Genomic DNA, 22,508 nt, shown 5'->3' with positions numbered 1-22,508 from the left:
TGTCAGAGACACCTGACTCAGAGCGCTCTACTGGGAAATGCGTCTAAGTCCTGTCTAGAAGTTTCTTAAGAAAGCGGTGTGAGTCATGGCACAGAAGTGCTCAGAATTCAAAAGAAGAGTAGAAACAAGCCTTTGTATATCGTATATCACTAGATTCTTGGAATTAATGCAGTGGGTAGAATTTAAGAAGTAAAAAATGTTGTAGGCCTATTGTTTTTGACCCAGATAATAGTAAAATGTGCCATCCTCCACCCATTTATTTTAAATTGAGGCAACATTGGTTTACATCATTGTATTGCAGAGGTTTAGGATCTCCCCTTTCAAGTATTGTTACTATACCACACTACCACCAAAACCCCCACAATCCATCCGTGTAGTCCATTTTGCTCCCCTCCCATTTTCATCTCACCCCTCCCTCTAGTAGGCTAAGTTCTATAGTCAGATTTCTATGGTTTGTTGTTAGTTTTTTCTGACCCCCCCTTTTTTCTCTATGTTCCATGTATAAGTGACACCATCACTTCTGACTTATTTTGCTTAGCTTAATCCCTTCCAGTTCCATTCATGTTGTTGCAGTTTTTTTTTTTCTTTCTTAGGTATAAGAGTGATTACTTAATGCTGAAGGTTAAAGAACTATCTCTTAGTTACATAGGTAATAAGTGCCAGAGGTGGGAGTTGAACTCTAAAGTTAGATTCCAGAATTTGTAGAGACAATCACTTTACTATACTAATGTCTATAAAACTAATTATGTCACTATCTGCTAATATTTTTTTGCATCTCCCATTAAGAGTGTCTAAATTCATTATTCTGGTGTATAAAGTTTTTCATATGTGGATTTTGCTTCTGCAACTTCATTTCAAGAAACAACTTCCTTCCTTTCCTGCCCCTACCTAGAAACAGATAATACTCAATCCAATTATACTGAAATTCTGGCAGGGTTTTGTTTGCTTGCTTGTTTTGTGTATGTACCATGCATTCCTACTCCTTGACTTTTCAACATGTGGCTTGTACCACATGGAATAGTCTCTTTTCCTAAGTACTACACTCTGTCACTGTCATGCTAATGCATACTTCTACTCCTGGCTCCATGTCCAGCCTTCCTTCATCAGTCTTCTATGAGCCTCATTTCTGGGTTAGCAACACCTGTGAGCTCCTATAAAACCTTGTGTTTCCAATGTGTTCTCTGTTCTCAGACTAGGAAAAAGTTGACCCACTGTTACTTTACACTAGGACCCAGTGCTGTTAACATTATGCTTGGCCTAGGGTAGTTAACATTCTGTCTGTGTTAACATTCTGTCTGGCAAAGCAAAATTCAACTACCCCATAACTAACGAGATAGAGTAAGATAACTTACTCTCCAGGAACTTCATCTGGCTGTCTTCAGTGTGGATGCACACCTCATTGAAACCTTGAGTGGGTGCCACGCTGTGCTGGATTTTGTTTAAAGCTTGTGAGTGGAGGACTCTTTCCTGCTCCATCCAGACCCAACACTAGGATCTGCTTATCTTTGTCCTGTGAAATAAAAGGCAATAATAATAATAATAATAATAATAATAATAAAAACTACCTTGTATTTCAACATTCCTACCAACATTGTACAGGTTCCTTTTTCTCTCCAACTGTAAACTAACACCTTTAGATAGAAATAAGCTTAGCCAGAAAGAATTGCTCCAGGGGTCATTCAAATTCCAGTTCTTTTGCTATGCTTAATTCCTTAAACAGAACATTACCATCTGAGGTCCTAAGATCCTTGCCCATCACTGTGCTTTCTTACCAACACATTTATTTATTTATTTGGATATTTATTTATTTATTCATCCATCCATCCATCCATCCATCCATCCATCCATCCATCCATCTATCTATCTATCTATCTATCTATCTATCTATCTATCTATCTATCTATCTATCTATCTATCTATTCAAACACTGGGTACAGTCAGAAGCGCGGAAGGGTGAGAGAATTCACCAGAGCTAGAGCGGAGAACAGAACAGGCAGACTGACGAAGTACACTGCTGAGGGGAGCAGCCGGCGGCAGGAGAGGTCTGTGCGCCATGTGGGACCCTCGCCGGTGGCCAGGGATTGAACCGGCGCTGTAGAGGCTTCAGGCAGTTTCGCAGCCCAGCACTTAACCGCTGCGCCACCAAGGAAGGCCCTTACCAAAACATTTAAACATTATGGGTGCCATGGTGGTGGGAGTTCTGTTGTGAACACACCTGAGAAGAGAAATCCTAAATTGTCAAAAAATTAACAAGGATGTAAAAAAAAAGTGCTTTATTAAATAATAAATTAAAAAAATAATCTTTGGTGAGTTGATGAATTTTGTATGAAATTTTGCCTAACAGGTGAGACAGAGGAGAAACATAGGATCTGCATCCTATGAGTACTAAAACCTTCCTTTGGCTGAGAATTTTTTAAATTTGGCATATTTGTACATGCAACTGCATTTTATAAAGCCCCATTAAGAGGTGAGGGGGCAGCAATCTGTGGTGATCATTCATCACCCTGCCCACACAGCAATTTTAAGTTACTTTGAGGCAGTGTTTTCTTTCATCTACAAACTGATAGTTCACCAGGGGACTGGCAGGCTGACTAATATATGTAGTGTTATTGGTGGCTGCTTAGAAACCCCCTGTTTTCTAGAATCACGTAAATTGTGTTATTTTGACTCCCACTGACAAGGTGTGACTAGTGTTAACTTTTCTTGCCAAACTCCCTTTTTCCTTTGTCAAGTTCTCAAAGCACTTACTTCTCGGTAGGACTCAGAAAATTACTGAGGATGGTGTTAGAGCATATGTATTTTTATGTATAATAAAACCCATAAATAGCACTCATATTCCAGGGAGAAACCTAACCTCTCTTTTCTTTTTCTGTTTGAAATTATATATTAAATAATTAAATATAAGAGGCAGTTTTGTCATTGTTGGTGTTATAATTTAACTAGCAAGAACTTCCTGATACAGCATCCACTCACCAAGCTCCTGGGATACTGCTGTGAAGATGGTTGTTGATGCCTTGCTAGATATCATCAACCTGAAATAACTGGATTTCTTGAAATAAAGGCCTTTCTTAAAAGGTAGGGATAAAGGATGTAAGTCAATGTATCCATTAAACAAATCCAAAATAATAATTGATTGGATTGATTGATTTGGCCCTGGATTTCAACTTTCTCATTGGAAAGTTAGTTTCTCACGGACAGAAATAATGTTTTATTCATATTTATATCCCTTTAACTGCATAACACGGTTTCATGTATTCATGAAACAAGTATTCAATATATGTTGAATTTAATTGAATATTCATTGCCTTGAGTTGTGCAGAGTTCATCCTTATTAGAAGGAATTAAACCATAAGTATTTTAAGATAGATCATGCAATTAAGTAGATATAATCTAAGCTTTTAGATATTAAAATGTTCAGTGTGAACACCTTAGTAAAGTTGTTAGGTACTTGTGCATTTAAAGATGACAATGATATGATTTCTGAAAGCACATACATCACAGTTCACCATGGAGGTGGATATACAAATGGTAAGGATCCAGTTGCTTTGAAGGTCTTCTGGACATTTCTAAAAATTATCAGATTAAGAACTGGCTACTATTGAGAATGCTCAGTAGATTGTGATACAGATCTTTATTTTCTTGATCTATCCTCAAAACTTCTTGGCATAGGATTACTTGAGGAATAAAGGAGAGAAGAGAGTCCTGAAGTTGAACTAGGATCACTTTTCTGCAGGATGTATTAACTTTATCAGCAGTAATTAAAGGGAGGCAGAGATCTCTTTCTGCTCTGGGAATTATCACCCTTGTCTATCATCCTCTCTCCTATATGTTCATACCTTCTGTATCACTCTCTGCTGTGGGATCTTTTTTTTGGTTAAAGATTTATTTATTTTTATACAAGAGCTGGGGTACAGGCCAGAGGTGCGAGATGGTGAGAGGATTCACCAGAGAGAAAGCAAGGAGCAGAACAGGCGACCAACAAGAGAGGTCTGCCACTCCATGCGGGAATCTCCCTGGCTGGCCGGGAATCAAACCGGTGTTGCAGAAGCTGCAGACAGCTTCACAGTGCTGCATTCAACCTGCTGTGCCACCGGGGAGGCCCTGCCTTGGATCTTTATAACTAATCTCCTCGGGCCTCTTATCCCAAATAAAAACAGTTATCCCAAGAAAGCTCAATCATATCTTAGATCCAGGACTGTAATCCCCAATAACTTCTCTGACCCCTCTCCATATCCTAAATTCCCTGACTGCAAAAAGTCTTCTCAGGCTTTCTGGAGCTCTAGACTGATCCTCTGCAAATCTTTAAGTACAAATTATTTTGTGAATTTCCCCTTTACTTTCTTGCTTTACCAGAAATTTGGCTCTCCTCAGATTTTTCCCTAAGATTCCTCTCAGTCACTGGTTGTTTTATTTTGAAAGCCTTTTCTATTATAGGCCCTAGAAGTGGGGTAGATGGGTATCTCGTTGCTACTTTCACACAGTGTTCCTTATCCTTCACAAAAGTACCCAACTTAGCTTCTCATGTCCCCAGAGAATACCACCCCACCATTCTACCTTGCTGTACTCACCCACCACCCACTAGGCCACTTTTCTCATTTCTCAAAGATTTTAGCTCCTGACTCATTGTCACTTTCCAAAACTAATTCTGCCTTAAGTCTTAATGATTTCATATACAAAGTGGTGACTGTTCCAACACTGTGTCTTTTCATTCCCATTCAGTCTTTTCCTGTATGCTTATATCATACCATACCTTACATACTGCTGTGGCTGAACCTACACATTGTCATTACCAATTACTCACCCCCTGTATGATTATAAATTTATATACTATCTAAGCACTAGCATCTTCTATTTTCCAGGCTTATGGCCTTTTGTAGTTCCCAATTACAATAATTCTAACTCATTGAGACTTGCAATCTTCCAAACCTACATTCTTGTTCCTCATTACTCACAGGACTTCTCTACTAGGTCAGAGTGCTGACTTGATGTAACTTTCTAGAATACCGTGAATTAATCACTATTTCTCTGATTATCAAATTTTCCCATCTCTATATTTAAGAAATTGCTAAAAATAATAATGGTAACAATAATTTTTTTCAACTTTCATATGTTGAGCAATGCTACAAATACTATCTATAACTCATTCAATCCCTACAACAGTCCCTTAACATGGATGCTGTTTTTAGTTCTCTTTTCTTCTCAATGACAAAATTGTGTCAGAGGGTAGGTAAATAATTGATGTAATATAAATAAGCTTTACTCTGACTTATTAGCAAAAGGAAACATTCCATTTGAAGGCAGTTTTTGAAACTGCCTTTTGCTGTATTGGTATCTATTTCCTTTGTCACTACAAGGAAGTAGACAAAAACTCTTTCATTTAGACTAAACTATTCTTCAAGTATTTGTGAGATATAATAGATATGCCTTATAGTCCAGGTTAAAGGGACACTGTCTACTGTAGTATGGTATTGATAGTCTGGCAAATGGGAGAGGGTAAGCACTGGAAAGAATTTTTTTCTGTCTTAAAAAGAGATGATGACAAATGTTTAATATCCACATTCAACTTGAAAGTCTGCAAGGGCTAATGATACAGTTTGGGTAAAAATAATTTTCTTTTGGCATATAAAAAACAAAATAAAAATAGAGATAAAAGATGCGACAATAAAAGGTCAACATTTGAACTTCGAAGTAAACTGTCAACATTTATATCTTCTTATCATCTTAAGGCTAGAGAACCAGCATTTTTGAATTCTACTTAAGAATTCACTTGAACCAAAAGGCCTACTGAACTATTTTCTTGGAGTTCAGAATTTTTCAAAGTAAACCAAAGAGGAGGAAAAAAAATCCCAATGCAAGAGTCTGGTTGGTGGATGAGGGTGGTCTTTCCAAGGCTCTCTTTCTTTCTTCTATCTTTTATCCCCATTTTCTATTTATAAATTTGACTTCATGCCAATGAATATTCAGCCAGAAAATAATAATTCAACTCATAAAGAAGCTATCATGAGTTATGGTAATCTTCCTGAATGAAAAGCAAGGGCCTGTAGAAGACTCTAGTGAGTTGATGAATGGACTTCAAGTTTCTGTTAATTTTTTGAAGTCATTTGTAGAGTTGTTGCATATATGACCTTATTTTTAGAGTGAGAGTGCATAGATTTTGTCAGATCCTCTAATAGGTCTGTTACCTATTAAAAACCTCTTGTTGGGCCTCCCTGGTGGCGCAAGGTTTAAGACGCAACCTATGAAGCAATCTGCAGCCATTGCAGCAAGAGTTTGATTCCCGGCTAGCCAGGGAGCAACCCACATGGCACAGCAGACCTCTCCTGACTCACCTGCTGCTCCCTTCAGCAGTGTACTTTGGTCAATATGCCTGTTGTGTTCCCCATTATGTCTCTGTGAATCCTCTCAACCCCACACACACCTCTGGTCTGTACCCCAGCTCTTGTATGCATAAACAAATAAATCTTTAAAAAAAAAAAACAACTCATTTTACCATTTCAGTTGAAGTCCTCACAGTCTACCCAGTGATCAAAGCTGAAACCCAACCATCATCAGTTGTTATTTCTGCTCACTCAGATCCATATTTTATTAACTCCCATGATAAATCTAGTTCTTATCATTTTTTCTATTCCAACTCTCTTGAAGGAAGCTTTTGTTTTCATAAATAACAATGATTTCTAAAAAAAGAATTCCCAATTACAAGAGAAGCAAGATTTCTTTAAACATGCATCTCATGGAGGAGAGGTTGAGCATGTGTCATGTGCTTTGTAAAAATATCCCAGTTTATTCTGATTTGTCTTTCTGAGGATGTGAACCAGTCAGTGAGAAAGCACAGGTCTCACTGATTCTCTCCCCCACCCCTTTCCTCTCTCTCTCTCTCTCTCTCTCTCACACACACACACATACACACATACATGTGCACACACACATCAGTTTTTTTACTTCATTTTCACTGCCCTTATCCCAATCTGTGCCCCCATCATTTCTTACTGAGGTGCTTACAGTGTTCTCCTACTTGGTTTCTATGTCTTCAGTATCTTATCTCCAGTTCATTTATAACATGTAACTAGAATTATGCCTCTATTAATTCATACCAAAGGCAATTGCTGATACTGACTATTTTTGACTATTGGAAGAAAAGATTCTCTTATGGTTCAAGCTAACATAGTTGTGATTGTGCCATTTCTTGGCTTAATGTCTTTTTATGGTTACTTTTTCTTTGTGAGAAAAAGACTTCTCACAGACTTCTCCAGACTTCTCAGTATGACATTTAGGAGCATGCTCTCTTAACAATAGATCCTGAACTTGACTGCCTGACCAGAATTTGAAAACTCAAATGCCTACAGGGATCAAATGAATAGCGTCAATGTTTGGCATGAGTTAGAATATGACCTAGAAATGCTACATATGGGACATGGTGATTGTGAGGTGGCATGCCCTCTCTGAAGAGGCTTCTCCAGCAGATAGCTGCTATAGTCCCATATTTCTGATTTTTCAGAAAAAGCTGGAAATCCAGAAGCTTATCAGAAATATTTTGATTTTTCAATATGATAACAAACATGTTGTAACATGTATTATGAATTAGGCTTTATTCTAAACTCTTTTCAATGTGACCAGCTAATTAAAAATCCTTTCTGTTAATCTTAATGGTTTCCTTCTTTCTTTTATGGCACTTTTACCTCCGCTTTTTCCTTCAGCACACAACTCAGATGTATGTACATTGGGCATTCAAAAATGTTTACTACAATATGTAAGTGAATGAGTATTCTACAGAACTATATTTGAAGCCCATTTATTTATTTAACAAACACATTTGGCCATCTGTTATACCAGACAGACTTTTCAAAGAGTCTAATTGTTCTTGTTAATGTATCATAAACTCTCCTGGGTTATACTTTCCCAAAGCATATATTATGATAGGATTTTTATCCTTTGCCTAGGCCTTTTGCAAGGAACCAGTTTCTTGGTACCTCTATCAATGCCCAATGCATAGTGAATTCTTTTCTTTCTTGAAAAAATGGCAATTAGGTAGAAAGACAAAATTTCTGAAAGGCAATCCTTTCCAAAAACTCAACTATCCTTGTTTGACAGTTTCCAACTGCATGGTAGAACAGGGATTGCAATCAAATTGTGTTTGAATACTGCATGATAACCTAATGATGGAGTTTATTGAAGAAGATACTGTACTTTGTTTAAACACATGCACACATGCACAAAAAAAATAAGGGAACATAAGGAGAGAAAAATGACGCAAATAGAAAACAATTATGAAGATATCACAGCAACTAGAAATGAAATTATTAAATACATATATAATCACATTAAACACATTTTTCTAAACATTCTTTAAGATTGAGTGAATCAATGTCACTTTCCCAAGTTTCTTAATTATAACATCTCAAATGGAAATATAATCACTATAGCTGTCAATACATATTGCTGAATAGTACCTGATCACACATTTAGTGATAACAACACATATGTATTATCTTAATATTTCCATAGATCAGCAGTCTAGACACAGTTTAGCTGAATCCTCTACTTAGAATCTCAAAGGATATAATAAAGGGGTTAGCTAGACTGCATTCTAATCTGAAGGCTATGTAGAGATAGAATCCATCTCTAAGCTTACCCAGGTTGTTGGCAGAATTCACTTTCCTTAGTTGTATCATTGAGGGTCCCAGCATTTTTCTGAATATTGTCTAGAAGCTGAGTGCAGGTCATTAACTTCACCTATAGTTCCTAGTCACATGTACTTTTTCAATGTGGATGCTAACTTTACATGTCTACAAGGAGAGGTTTGCTCACTGGAAAAGTTCCCATTCCTTTTCTTAAAGGAAGCAGGCCGGATTAGTGCAGCCCATGCAGGATAAGTTCCTTTTTGACTACCTCAACAATCAATGCCTGAAACCAAATTCCAACCACAGAATTTCTTCACTGTTGCCATATTCTGTTGAGTAGAAGAAAATCACAGATTATGACCTAGACTAAGGGTGTGTAGAGGGCTTCAATGCCAGGGGGCAGGAATCATGGAAATCTAGGTGCTGGCCCCTAAAAGCCACAACCCCAAATACCCTCATCTGGTAAAGAAAGGATAGAGTAGATATTTATCATTCTACTTTACTTCCAGGAACATGGAGGATTACACTTCTCTATCCTTTTAAAGTCAATGAAATTTGAGCAAAGGTGTCTAGTATAACTTCCAAAAAGATCTGTTTAATACTGGGTCTTATCTAGTCCTCATTTCCTCTGTTGGGGCAAACCTCATGATTTTTGTTGCAGTGGTAGCAGCTTAAATGGTGAAATAGCATCAACTGGTCCCTGAATATTAATCATGAACTACCTACAAATCCATACTACACATATATCATGAGCACGATCTAAACCTGTGTTAATTTTAAGCTATTGGCATTTTGGGATTGTTTATTAAGACACCGTATCCTATCTTAACTAATAAAAAATTGAAATGGAATAAAGTTTTATACCACTATTGAATTTGGGGAGTTAAAATAATTAAAGAGTAAAAATCATAGTATTTGTAAAAATTTGTGCAGAATTTTAAAGCAAGATGGCCACTTCCTGTATATCCTGTGAATTTGATATCACACTTGATATATGATACCAATTGGGACTGATAAAATAGTAACTATAGTACAGATGAACAGTAAGATGTGCCTCCCCAAAGGATTCCTCTAATCAACAATTTATATAAGCAAACTAATCCTCTAAGTCATCAGCCCCTTTGATAAAACTGCATCTAACTCTCCCATGAAGTAGAAGGAATCTATTTAAGACAGTCTTAGAAATTTTACCCAAGCTTTGAAATGAATAATCTTTAAGGTGAATTAAAATTCTGTACCATATTGCTCCAAGCTTGCTCTTCATTTTACTTTACTTTTTTTTTTTTAACTCCCAATTCTCTTGAATCTTTTTTTTTTTTTTTCATTTTTCTACAGTGATTTCTGTCTAGATGGAACACTGGAAAAATAATTGTTTGATTTTTTTTTTTCTGGTTAGAGATCAAGAAGAAAGTATAGTTGAGGAGGACCTACAAGTGTGTGTTTTTGTATAGCTGTGAAAAGTAGTTGTTGTGAGACACAGTTGAAGCAAGAAGAAACATTTGAAGGGGTGAACTGGAAAAAAAATAGTTTTGTAATAAGATTACTTTATAATTCCTAACTAGACTCCACGAATAGAGGCAGACAGTTCTATTTTATCGAGTCATCTTTGCCTGTCATTGGAGTGCTGTTTTCTCAGATAAATGCTTTCAGGTAGCAATACTTTAACTCAGCTAAAAGGGAGGGTGGCTACCCTGTCTAATTGGAGGAAGTCATGCAATTTATCCACTTTTTGAAAGAGACATAATAATATGTCAAATTCTGCAGCCTACCCTTTTGGTGAGGAGCAATTCACTTTCTCTTTCCAGTCCACCAGCCCATTGAAGCATTTCATGGAAATGTCAAAGGCACCTGGAAAAGATCAATCTTTCTTGGTTAGGAGACTTTGAGAAAGAAGAAACATCAGGGCATGTATGAAAAAGAAACAATAGGTCAGCTAGCATATTACTTAAATCTCATTCCCTCTTTAATATTTCTCATATATATTTTCCATAATATCTATTATATATGTATTATATACCATGCATTATATAGAATATGTAATGTTTATATACTTTCTTTGAAATTTATATATAATCAATTAGCACAGAATCTGCTCAGTAATTAATTACTCTGGTTACTAAGGAGATGAAAGTAGAGCCTGGGGAAAATTTTGAGTTTTGAATCTTAGCATTTTGCTAACATTCTTGAATTTTTCAAAATTTCTGAAATTACTTCAATTAGAAGCATTTCACACCTACTATGAAATAGATTTGATTATGTCTAGACAAGCATAGAATTTTTAATGTGTGTGTCTTTGTTACTTCACAGATGTGTCTATTTTCTCACTTTCAAAAGAAGTCCTGAAAACATGAAGTCCTGAAAATTTTCCTGAACATTGACAAGAAGCAGAATGTGGTACCCTGTTTGAGCATATTTATATTCGTTAAGTTTAGGTAAAACAATGAGGGTTAAGTGAAACCAGAGAGATTAAAAAAAAAAAAACCAAAAAGACCAATGAAATTATTTCTCTATGTGCTGAATCTATACATTTGAGGTTTTCTATGTGTCTGTTTATGTGAGCTAATCTTGATTTGTGTAACAGAACAGAAAAAATGGAATAAAATGAAAATTATCATTTTACATCTTAAAAAAATAATAAGCTGAAAGCTTAAGGCTCGCTTTTACATGACTTGCTTAACTGTAAGACAATTTTAGTTTCAGTAATGTTAAATCATTCTTTTAGATAAACTGCTGGTTGAACTATAAACCATTGCTTTTAGGAAGTCATTTAAAGCATAATCCATTTTTTCATTACCTCAAGATTTATTTCATTTGTATAAAAAATAGTTATTTTGATAGTATTAAGTTTTATAAGGACATCCAAATATGACTGTCAACCATTCTCCTTACTGAGTCCTGTCTTTTCCTCCTATCCATTTCCAATCAATTTCTCTAAGGCTTTTTGATTTTTAAAGTTTTTTTCCCCTCAAATTTATATATTTTTCCCACCATGACTCCCCTTTTCTATTAGCCCACTCCCTGCCCCCATTTCACTAGCCCCACTTGCTCTTGCCCACCTCTGATCCATTTCCCACATTTGGTAGAACACTATTTGTAAGACATATTTGAACATGTCACCCTCCACTTGGAATATGTCAAAACGGTCTTGTATTCGTCTTCTTTTTTTTTTTTTTTTAAGATTTATTTATTTACACAAGCACTGGGTACAGCCAGAAATGTGGGAGGGTGAGAGAATTCACCAGAGCCAGAGCGGGGAACAGAACAGGCAGACTGATGAAGTACACTGCTGAGGGGAGCAGCGGGCATGGCAGGAGAAATCTGTGCGCTATTTGGGACCCTCGCCAGTGGCTGGGGATGGAACCGGCGCTGCAGAGGCTGCAGGCAGCTTCACAGTCCAGTGCTCAACCACTGCGCCACCCGGGAGGCCCCGGTCTTGTGTTCTTATCAAGAAAAGCAAGATGTATGGTTGACAAATTCCTGTAGTATCTGCTTATCCTACTTCCACTTCCAGACCCACATCCGAGTCCCGTCTTGTACCTCCCCATGCTCTCCATCATGCAGCTGCCTTGCCTGACTTGCTTTTTTGTGGATATATCATTCTCGCTACTGTCTTAGGGCCTTTGCACATCCTGTTCTCTGCGTCTAAAACCCTATTTCTGCTTATCTGTTTTGAGGCTACATACTTCAAGCCTCATCTCGAGAGTCAGTTCTATAAGAAAACCTTTTCATTGACCCCAGATTAGACCTATTGTAGTTTTTCTTTATAGTGCCTTTTTCAAAGGTCTTAATTATAAATTGTGCTATTATGGACTTTCAGAGTTTCAAAGTACAAATGAGTGTAAAGATATAATTCCCTCTTGTCTGCCCAATAGAATTTCATTTCTATCCATGATGCAGCTAAATATTGCCACTTTAGAATTTTTTTCAGTTTCTTTCAGATAAATTTTATTCTTTTAGTCTAAGATTTTCCCTTCCTCATATCTTTTCCTTATCTTTGGGGATATATTCATTTCTGAAAGTAAGGTGGACTGGCCTACCTTATTTATAATGGTGTCTGTTCACTGACCTGAGATGAGATCTACTTGTTATCTTTTACTTCTTTCCATGATGGCATTTCTGGATGCTACCCCTGATCCTGCAGTGGCCTCTGATTGCCACATCCATGCCTTCTTTCTCATCATAATTCCATCTGAGAGACCCAATGACCTAATTTCAGGACTTGGTTTTCTCTTGATTCTAGGGGTTGGAGGTTACGACCAAAGCAAGTTGGTTTTCCATACCCCCCTTGGTCTGAGGTACCCTGTGAAGCTGCCATGAGGTCTGTTTGCCTAGGAAGTATCACTCAGCCACAGCTACAGAAGCGCTGTGGTGCCGGGGTAGAATTTGACTTTTCTAGGAACCTTGCCTTCTTCCCAGAATGCAACAGGGCAGGTGAGAGCCTGCTTGAGCCCATTTACCTGCAGGTTTGTCTCAGGAGGAAGCAGAGCCAGGGCTCTTTCTCAGCAGTCCACACTAACCACAGGCTTATGCTCTTGCTTTCTCTCCCACTTTGGATGTTCTTCTATCCTCGGTGAAAGCCAGCTCTCCACTGATTACCTTCTTATATACATTTATTGGTAAACTTTGCAACCATCTCCTTAGAACTTCACCTCCATTTGATATTCAGAGTTAAACTTTTATTTTAATCCTTTTCCTGTTGACTTTCAAGAGAATTGTCCTTGAAATATGACTTTAAAATTTCATTCAGCATCTCAATTGACTTCTTTTTTTTCATAAGCTGATTCACACTTTCACAGGCCAATAAGAATTTTAAGAAACACTTGGTTATTTTTAAACTATTATCTTTCTACCTGTGGTTGATTTTTGTATCTTCCACAGTATTGTAAATTTTCCAAGGCCAGCATGCTGCTTTTTGCATACTATTGTATACCTGAGCCTACATTAGAGGTCTTTATTAATAAATATTCTTGAAGAAATGAATATATAAACAAGAATATTAGCAAGAGGAAATAAACTTCACTTTTAGTAGGTTGGGTCCAAACACCCATGGAGAAATTTAAAAATTTCTTCTAAAGGAGGTAGTCTGACCTGGAGTCTCCCTATCTTCCATCTATTCTAATACTACATTCTTATCTTACTTTGGGCATGTCCTTAGAGGTAAAAGCCTGGGTCTTCTTTTATATCTAGCTACATGGAAACAGGTAAGAACATGTATAGTAGCTACAAAAAGCTTACAACCCACAGAAAAGTGTGGAGAATTGAGAGAACAACAGAGAGTATGGTTTCTTTTCAGGTGAGAAAATGTAAAATGTCACTTTGTTGTCATAGTTGTATACATGAAAAGGAAAAGAACCACTTACTATATTTCATATTGTAATGCACAGTGGCCTGTCATCCATAAATGCTTCTCAAGTGATTACTTAGAATCTGATGACTCTCTTTTTTCTTTGGGTAGAAGGAAACAAGAGAGAACAGAGAGGACTCTCCTTAATTTCTGTCTTTAGTACTCTTCTTATTTAACCTCTATAGGAAATATTAAGGCTAAACTGGCCCCCAAATCAACTAATCCTTTCACTGTGTTTAACAACAAACAGATGTCTGGGCATGGCCAACTGATGGAAACATACAGTATTGGGAGTTGAAATCCAAATGTAAAATAAGATTCTATCTTCTTTTTCCCACCTACTTTTTTATTATTGGCTTTTACAGTAAGAGAAATTTTCCAGTGAAGTTTCAATTTTAGAGGTCAAGTCCCTCTGCTTTATTTTGATCACATTTCAGATTTCAAAGAAAGAAAACTGATTACAAAGAGAAACACCACAGAAGAAAATGAAACTAAACGGTCTTGAGCATCACAATGCAACAGTTTAGACAAAAGGCTTGGGAAAATAACCAGAGAAACATTCCGGAGGTTTCTTAAGACCACCATAAAATAGAAAAGGCCTGAAACTCTATTTAGATTATCATTTCAGAGGTACAAACAATCACTGAAGTAATTTTGTCCATCATGCATAGTAATCACTTCATTTAGTAAGTTGCTCAAGGTCATATTCTAATTCAGTGACAAATGTTAGGCAGAACTTTTATCTTTGACTCCCAACTAAGCCAGCCAGACTCTCTTTTCAAGTAAAGTGAAGATTAAAACAGGCATGGGAAAGGGAAGAAAGCTAGATTCATGGTATCTGATAGATGTGACCTAAAGTCCCTGAATTCCTGTAAAGATGCCCCAATCTGCTTTAACTGGCCCCTGCCCTTCTAAAATGCTCCCTCGGGGGCCTCCCCCGTGGCGCAGCGGTTGAGCGCTGGGTTGCAAAGCTGCCCGCAGCCTCTGCAGCACTGGTTCGATCCCCGGCTGCGGGGCGAGGGTCCCACATGGTGCACAGACCTCTCCTGCCACCCGCTTCTCCCCTCAGCAGTGTACTTTGGTCCTTCTGCCTGCTCTGCTCCCTGCTCTGGCTCTGGTGAATTCTCTCACCCTCCTGCGCTTCTGACTGTACCCAGTGCTTGTATAAACAAACAAGTAAATAAATAAAATCTATATATATAAAAAAAATAAAATGTTCCCTTATTCCCTGCTATGTATTAATTGCCCCTTTTGTATGTTTTGTGCCAAAAGACTTCTCTAAATCTTTTGTATTGTAGTGTACATTTTCATAAGGAGGCACCAAATACATGTGGTGATTCCTATACTTATTTGACCTTTCTCATGGAGCATCCTTTGGGCCTGTTCCCTCCTTCCCTCCCTCCCACCTTCCCTCCTATTCTTCCTCTTTCCTTTTAGTTTCAGAGCACTCTGGAAAATAGTGCATTTATACCATTGCTGCAGTGTTGTCCCTTAAGGCTCTGCCTTAGCCCTAGAGCTGATTCTCAACCTATTTATCATAGTATACTTTTCTATTTACAAAATAAAGGTGTCACATCATATGGGCAGAGGATGGTCTCTGTGTTATAACATTACAATAGTTAGGACACTGGAAGCAATTTTACCACAGGTATTCTAGTTGAACTCTCTGGGTAGGGTGCCAGGGTTTCTATGATATTGTTTCTGTTGTATTACTGACTCAGATGTGTTCCAACAAGGGTTTATGCCTCAGTTTCCCTAGAGGTAAAACAGAAAGGAATAATACTTACCTGATAGCTCCCAGAGTGCTGGCAGGATGGATTAGGTAATACCTGCAGTCTGACCTGAATTCTGCAGAGACAAGAATTCTAAAACACTAGCCATCAATGTTTGTTATAGACAAAGACTTCAAAGTGCTTTTCATGTATTTTAATTGAGTGTTTAGGTAATTACATAACCAGACTATTAAGTCCTTTTGAGAAAAGATAAAAATACGAGTCAGAGTAGTTCACACTGACTTATGCACATGTTGAGGAAAGTCAAACCTTGTGACAAAACTATTGCTCCCAGTAATCCTGGGAATGGAGACACAGGTGACATCAGTGGGAGATACATTTAATAAAACAACCTTATGGGATATGTGCATGGCATGTCACATCTCTACTGCGTGATTGATTAAGAATAACTTAAATTGTACATTTTCTTTGGCCAATACTCTGCCCTTTCATTTTGCCAGCTATTCTAATGTGAGGTGAGATTGTTTGGGAAAGGTAGAATAAGTTTGAGAGGAGTCACAGATGAATTCTATTTACTTACCTCCAGAAAATCTTTCAAATTCAGCCTTCCATTGAACAGATACGCTGTTGACTATGAAAAAGACAATCACCAATTCAAAATTATCACCTTTCCCCTAGTCTTCACAGAGAGGGTTTTTAACAGTGAGCAAACAATCTTGAAGGGAGTAAATCTGTTGCTTTTTATGGTGTCTTGAATTCTCAACACAAGGCCCACAAGTGGGGACTTGATGAAGCACCTTGTCTGCATGAGAAAAGGGGAATGGGAAATGATACCATTCAGCATTAAAGGAGAGGGGGTGGGTTGAGGGTTATTAATAAAGGTGAGATAGAATCTCTGAGTTCTCTTTCTCAGTGCCATTTTTGGCTACACTTGGAAAGGAAGGGAGTCATGCAGAAGTAAACAATCTGGTCATCCTTTGCATCATATTTTAAATCCTACTATTAGCTTTTCTTCGTGGGGACTCTGGTTTGAGTCACACAGTTAATCAAAAATATTCCTGAATAGGAAATAATGCTTTTAATTTCAACCACAAAGTGTTAGTGATATTGGTGGAGCTTTTCCCAGTGTACCTCACTTCAGAGTGAAGGTGTTGTTTCATAATGTTTGTTCATTAATTCATTTATTCAGTAATTATGAGATATGACTGCAATCAGCATTGTCCTACCTTCTGGAGAAATTATGGTGACTTCATTAAGGTATCTCATAAACTAGTTGTGAATTTAGAAAATAAGCAGGTGATTTTAATTGTATTGCATGGTTGAAATTTGCTGAACGAGTAGAACTTAAATTTTCTCACACATGAAAAATAAATATGTGAGGTGATGAGTGTGTTAGTTAATTCTATAAGGGGAATCCTTTTACAATGTATATATGTATATATATATATATATCAAATCATCAGATTTTACACTTTATATACCTTGCATTTTTGACACATCAATAAAGCTAATAAAATAAAGTCATTAAAAAGCAGGTGATTTTAATATGATGAAATATGTAATTGATCAAATTAAGAAACCTGTGTGGAAGGGAGGGCCACTTAAACTAACCTAAAACAGATTAGTTGATGCATTCGAGAGGAGAGCTGAGCTAAGAACTAAAAGATAAAAAAATCAGTGAAAAAAAGAAAAAGGACATAGTTTTTCTTTCATAGCCCTAGAAGTATAATTTCCCCTAGTCAACAGTTCTGAATACATAACAAGTTCTCTATGATTTACATATATCCGCTTTATTTCTTAAAACAACTTTATGAAGAAAGTATTATTTTATTTGCATTTTAAGGTTATAATCTCATGAATGTAAGCTGTTTGTTCAAGATCATATGGTAAATACCTAAGTAGAGGATCTAGATATAAAACCAAGTTGGTCTGACTATAAAACCTGAGTTTTCTCCATGATTTATGCTGGCTCGCATAGCTCCTTAACTGACCACCTTTCTTTGGACATGAAATGGAATTGTTATCCAAGACTAACTATTGATCCACTGGATCCAAGATAGTCAGATCATCTGTCTTGTAAATTTTACCAAAGAAAGATATAAACACTATGGTGGGTTAATTGTTAGCAGTGGAACTGAAACCTGTGATACAGCAACCAGAGGTGGCCAAGATGAGATATTTATAAAATATACATATGGAGAAATCTGTTTAATGGGGAATGAAGAATGGGGAGTGTAAGGTAAGGTAAAAAGTATCAGGCTTTTCTGCCCTCCTGCCATTAGGATAGATGATGGAACCCTGTGGTCCTGAATGCATGCCTGATGGCGGGCACCTGGAATAGGGTGTGGGCATATGTCGATGGGATTCACCTGGGCTAAGACTGGGCTTTTAGGGGTGGAGTCGCGGGGATGCCAGCAGAAAGCAGAGAGAAAGAGAAGCAGGAGAAGAGAAGCAGAGAAGTAGAAGCAGAACCATGAGAGAGCAGAGCAACAGAGATCACTGCAGAGCCCAGAAAGAGTGAAGACGGGGCTGGGAGGCCTGCCAGCCTCTCGGCCCCCCAGCACCCCTGCCTACTGTGTACCTGGTAAATCCCAATAAAATCCTGAAAGCCACCAAGGGCTTCAGGACTCCGTCCTCCTTTACCCCGTCTGCTGGATCAGAAAACCTACTCAGTGGCCTGTCCTGCCCCTACTGGGAGTTTGCAAAGAGATAAGCAGAAAAGAATCTTATGAGAGAGAGGAAGATGAGGCGTTGTAGCTTCATCTTCAGTTCCATTGTCTATGAGGCCATTATATTTTGTTTCCTACTCTCTGGTGTCTTTGAGAATGTCAGTGAATCTTTACAATTCATGAATGTAAGTCAGTTTCTGTTTCTGGCAGACAAAACTTCCAAATGAAACACATGTGCCAGACTTTGTGTATATAAAATCTCTAGTTTTCCTAAGCTCCTCCAAATTCAATCATTACTATGGTGTTGTCTTTTGTCCCTAGCTAACAAGAACCAGAGAGAAGCCAAGAAACTTGCTCAAAATTAAATAGTTGGTAAATACTGGGTGTAAGGTCAGCAATGGACCACAGTGCAGGTTTTCTGATGTAGCAGACTGGGTAAAGGAGAAGTCAGCGTCCTCAGTTGTTTTGCAGGTTTTTATTGGGATTACCAGGCACATGGCAGGCAGGGGTGCTGGGGGGCCGGGAGGCGGGCAGTCCTCCCAGCCCCCAGCAAGTTTTCACTCTGACTGGGCTCTCCTGCCTTCTCTCTGCTTCTCTGCTCTTCTGTTCGTTCTGCTGCTTCTCGGCTTCTGCTGCTTTCTCGGCTTTTCTTTCGGCTTCTACTGGTGTACCCGTGACGCCGCCCTTAAAAGCCCAGTCTCAGCCCAGGTGAATCCCATCTTCCTATGCCCACACCCTACTCCAGGTGCCCGCCATCAGGCATTCATTCAGGACCTCAAGGATCCATCATCTATCCTGATGGCGGGAGGGCAGAAAAGCCTGATATTTTTCCTTACCCTACACTGAGGCTTGAATTTGAGTTCAAGACACTTACCCCAAGGACTATTCCATATTCTATACAAAATCACTAATCATTTTGTTGGTACAATAGAGAACCATAGTTCTTATTATGCCACCCCCCCCCTCAATAAAGCATTGTGTGATAATGAGCATCCGCCCAACGTTTTCTGCTCTTTTTTGTCGTGTGTACAGTTAAAGGGTTTGGTAAAGGTAAATGTAAAGAGATAAATATGCATATTTTCAAAAAATAACCCCAAACCTCTGTACACTTTTACAATAATTGTGCTTGGTACTTCCTTCTCTCTCTGAACGGGAATTTGTTATTATAGCAACTAGAACATGGTTAACACAATTCTAACCTGTACACGTTTTAACTTTACTCAGAGTTGATTATTACATTTTCAGAGGAAAAAGAACAGTCTATAAGTTGCAAGAGAGTAGAATGACTGCATAAAATAATGTAAATTGAATCCACTATCACAGTGCCTGAAATATGCATTTCTTCCCTTCCTTCCTTGGTCCTCCCTTCTCACTGCTTTCGTTTTTCCTTCTATTCTCTCATTCATCTTTCATCTCTCATTCTCATTCACTTTCAAGAGTACTTTTTATGAAAGTTAAGATATTGTATTTTAGAATGGTAACTACAATCCTATGACTACAATCAGAATTGTAGCTACAAGCAGATGAGAGGCATGTTCTAAAACATTTATTGGTCAGAGCCACAAGGAGGAGTAGGGCAGGCGTTCCTGTCCAGTGTCATTGTTTTTCCCAGAGCAGTCTCTGGAGAATGGAAGAAATGAGCTGATGTGTCATTATCACTTCTAATCTCTGTGATCATTGCATTTGGAACTGACATAAGGGTCAGCTGTAGTTCAGAGAGAAAGTGTGCATTTGGCTTTGGAAGAAAGCCTCAGAGCTTTTAACAACCTCTTAAGAATGCCTGATTAACCTTAGGAAGGTTCCCATGGGACTCCAAAAGACCTGTCCTATGTCATTTTGCCCCTAAAGAGTGTTTTGGAAGAGGAGAGAGATGGGATGTGAGGCAGTAGGAATGTGAAAGTGCAAGTAATGTGTCAGGATGGTTCACATAAAAGGTATCAATGTCAGATCAGAACTATAGAACTTTTTGACATGATTCCTGAGCTGTCAAGTTGACCGTGAAAGACTATGAGAGAATAATGAGAATAGTTGACACTTTTAGGAATAAAAGACTGAAATCATCTACATTGTCCATCCAGAACAGGGCCTATGTAAATTCAGTGGATGAGCCTGGAAATTTCTTCCGCAGGACTGTCACGTTATACAGTTCTAAGAAACATTACTTGCATTGTAATTTATGTGCTTGTCACTACTAGGGTTGTGCAGTGCAAAGGCTGACATAGAGGTCTTCAATTTAATACCTCATTTGTAGGTGAAAAAGCTGTGAGATTTAGAGAGGGAAAGTCTCTGACCAAGGCCATATAGATGGTAGCAGAGTTGAACCAGAAGCCAAATTTCTCTACTTCAGTTTAGTGATATTTCAATTGAATGTGACTCCTAACCTATAGGTTGTAATTCTCTAGAGACTATGGAAGTATACAAGGAGTATAAGAAGTTATGTATGTATGTGTATGTATTTCCAAATCAACAGGCATTAGAAGTACAATTTATAATCTCTCAAAAAAAAATAGACATCTCATGTAAGATTGGGTAGGTCAAACTTCTATAGTAAATTTGTTTATTTTTTTTACTAAAAATAGAATATAAACAAACTTTTAATTAATATTTTATTTTATATAATTCTTACATCATTTTTAATTTTTGCACAATGTATGCATTATCATTTTGGTTATATTCCCCATACAATTGCACTTCCCTTTATTTTGACCCCAGTCCTTCCTCTCCCCTTCCCTCCCTGCCCCCCCCACCCTGTAGTGTCTCTGGTTTATAGTTCCTTGTTGATTTTGATTTTTACTTTGTATTAATTGGTCTTTTTCCTGGTCCCTTATTTAGGTTTTCTAAATTCCTGCTATTAGTGAGACCATCCGGTATTTTTCTTTTTCTTTCTGACTTATTTCGCTGAGCATGATCCCTTCTAGCTCCATCCATGTTGCTGCAAACTGCATGTGTTTATCTTTTTTGATTGCTGAGTAATATTCCATTGTGTATATATACCACATCTTCCTGATCTAGTCATCTATTTTTGGGCATTTGGGTTGTTTCCATAGCTTAGCTATTGTAAATAGAGCTGCTATAAACATAGGGGTGCAGGTGCTCTTTGGAATTGATGTTTCTGTGTCCTTTGGGTAAATACCTAGGAGTGGATTTGCTGGATCAGATGGCAGCTCTATGTTTAGTAGGTCAAGAAATCTCCACACAGCTCTCCATAGTGGTTGGACTAGTTTGCACTCCCACCAGCAGTGCTGGAGAGTTCCTTTTTCTCCACAACCTTGCCAACATTTGTTGTTGCTAGTTTTTTTAATATGTGCCATTCTCACTGGTATAAGATGGTATCTCAATGTAGTTTTGATTTGCATTTCCTTGATTTCAAGTGATGTTGAACATTTTTCATATGTCTGTTGGCCATTTGCATTTTCTCCTCAGAGAAGTTTCTTTTTAGCTCTTCTGCCCATTTTTTGACTGGATTATTTTCTTTGTTTTTGTTGAGTCTCATCAACTCTTTGTAGATTTTTGTGATCAGTCCTTTATCATTAGTGTTGTGTGCAAAAATGTTCTCCTAGTCGGTGGGGTTTCTCTTTGTTTTTGTTATTGTGTCTTTTGCTGTGCAGAAGCTCTTTAATTTGATGTAGTCCCAGCTGTTTATCTTTGCCTTCACTATCACTGCTTTGGGTGATGTGTCTGTAAAGATGTCTTTGAGGTGCATGTCATGTAGCGTTTCGCCTATATTTTCTTCTGTGTATTTTATGGTTTCAGCTCTTATGTCTAGTTCTTTAATCCATTTTGAGTTGGTTTTTTGTGCATATAAACAATAATTTTAAAACATCAGATCTTAAGCTTTATCTACCAGACAAAGCCTATATTATGATAGAGTATCTAATGAAAATATTTTACTTTATCAAAAATATATCACAGTAAGAAATGATGTATTCATGGAAAAATCTTTGAATTTGTATCTACTTACGGGTGCTTTGGTGGTGGGTTTGGTGGAAGAGGTCCTGTATATCTAAATCATAAACAATGTTGTAAACCAATCATTATTTTCAATTAAAAAATTAAAATAAATAAGTATAACTCATTAACTGCATGACTTCAAATAAGTCATTCTCTTCTATTTACTTAGCAGGCAAACATTGAGTGGTTAGAG

Source organism: Talpa europaea (assembly GCF_964194135.1).
Source record: "Talpa europaea genome assembly, chromosome: 9".
Classification (NCBI taxonomy): Eukaryota; Metazoa; Chordata; class Mammalia; order Eulipotyphla; family Talpidae; genus Talpa; species Talpa europaea.
Note: the sequence above shows the minus strand (reverse complement) of the source record.